Consider the following 1,863-nt stretch of genomic DNA (forward strand, 5'->3'; position numbering starts at 1 on the left):
TGACAGATGAGCACACGAAAAGATGTTCAGCATCATTAACCATGAGCGAAATGCAAATTAGAACCACAATGAGATACCAACAGGCGCTTGCCAGAATGCTTAAAATAGAAAATAATGGTAGCACCAAATGCTGGTCAGAATGTGGAGAAATGGAATCACTTTTTTTTCTTTTTTTTGCATGTTTATAACAGCTTTATTGGTAATAGCCAAAAGAAAGAAAGAAAAAGGAAGGAAGGAAGGAAGGAAGGAAGGAAGGAAGGAACAACCCAACTGTCCATCAATAGGTAAACGTATAAACAGCCTGTGGCCTATCCTTTACTATAGACTACTGCTTAACAATAGAATGAATTGATCTATAGACATGCTACAACTTGGATGAATCTGAGAATAACGATGCTGAGGGAGAGAAGCCAGACCAAAAAGTATACATACTATATATGATTTCATTTATCGAAAACTCTAGGAAATGCAACATACTGTACGGGGACAGAGGTAGAGGTGGATAGGGAGGGAGATGGGAGAGAGATTTACAAAGGCCACAAGAAAACGTTTGGCAGTAATAGAATGTAAAACGGTTCAGCTTCTCTGGAAAACAGTTCTGTGGTTCCTTAAAAAGCTAAACATGCAAACATGAGCCGGCGGTTGCACTCCTGGGCATTTATCTTGGAGAAGTGAAAACATGCATTCACACACAAACCTGTACATGAGTGTTCATATGGCTTTGTTCATAATAGCCCCAAACTGGAAACAATCCAGATGTCCTTCATTTGGGTGAATGGTAAAACCATGGGAATGCCATACCATGGAATACGTCTCAGCAATAAAAATGGAACCAACTCTTTTTTTTAAATTTTATTTTTTAAAATTCACATCCAAGCATGTAGTGCGATAATGATTTCAGGAGTAGAATCCAGTGATTCATCCCCTACATATAACACCCAGTGCTCATTCCAACAAGGGTCTTTCTTAATGCCCCTTGCCCATTTAGCCCATCCCCCCCACCCACAACCCCTCCAGCAACCCTCAGTTTGTTCTCCATATTTAAGAGTCTCTTTTTTGGGAATCTACTCCCGAAACCAAAAGCACACTGTATACACTGTAGCCTAGCTATCTTGACAATAGATTATATTTAGAAAAAGAAAAAAAATAAGAGTCTCTTACGTTTTGTCCCCCTCCCTGTTTTTATGTTATTTTTGCTTCCCTTCCCTTATGTTCATCTGTTTTGTATCTTAAATTCCACATATGAGTGAAGTCATATTATATTTGTCTTTGACTAATTTGTCTTACTGTAATACACTCTGGTTCCATCCACGTTGTTGCAGATGACACGATTTCAGTCCTTTTGATCGCTAATACTCCCATCATTCATATATATACATATATATATATATATATTCATATATATATATACATATATATGTATACATATATATGTATACATATATATGTATATGTATATATATGAATGATGGGAGTATTAGCAATATATATGTATATATATACATATACATGTATACGTATACATGTGTATATGTATATATGTGTATGTATATGTGTGTATGTATACATGTGTATGTATACATGTGTATGTATACACATACATGCATATGTATATATGTATACATATATACATATATACATGTGTATGTATACATATACATGTATGTGTCTATATGTATACATATATGTACATATACACATGTATATGTTTATATGTATATATACATGTATATGTATATATGTGTATATATACGTATGTGTATATATGTATATATACACATATATGTATATATGTGTATATATACACACATGTATATGTGTATATATACACGCATGTGTATACGTATATGTGTGTATATATAC

General features: G+C 34.0%; 1 long non-coding RNA gene across 1 annotated transcript in view; it reads left to right on the forward strand.

Annotated features, from left to right (window-relative positions):
• The first annotated feature begins 256 nt into the window (after positions 1-256).
• The window catches only part of LOC121028549 (uncharacterized), an 11,711-nt gene continuing 10,104 nt past the window's right edge, over positions 257-1,863 (forward strand). Inside the window, exon 1 of the long non-coding RNA XR_005789298.1 lies at positions 257-284. This is a non-coding gene — a long non-coding RNA (uncharacterized LOC121028549). The remainder of the gene's footprint in view (positions 285-1,863) is intronic.

Source organism: Herpailurus yagouaroundi, unplaced genomic scaffold, assembly GCF_014898765.1.
Source record: "Herpailurus yagouaroundi ecotype Mexico unplaced genomic scaffold, PumYag 100, whole genome shotgun sequence".
Taxonomy (NCBI): Eukaryota; Metazoa; Chordata; class Mammalia; order Carnivora; family Felidae; genus Herpailurus; species Herpailurus yagouaroundi.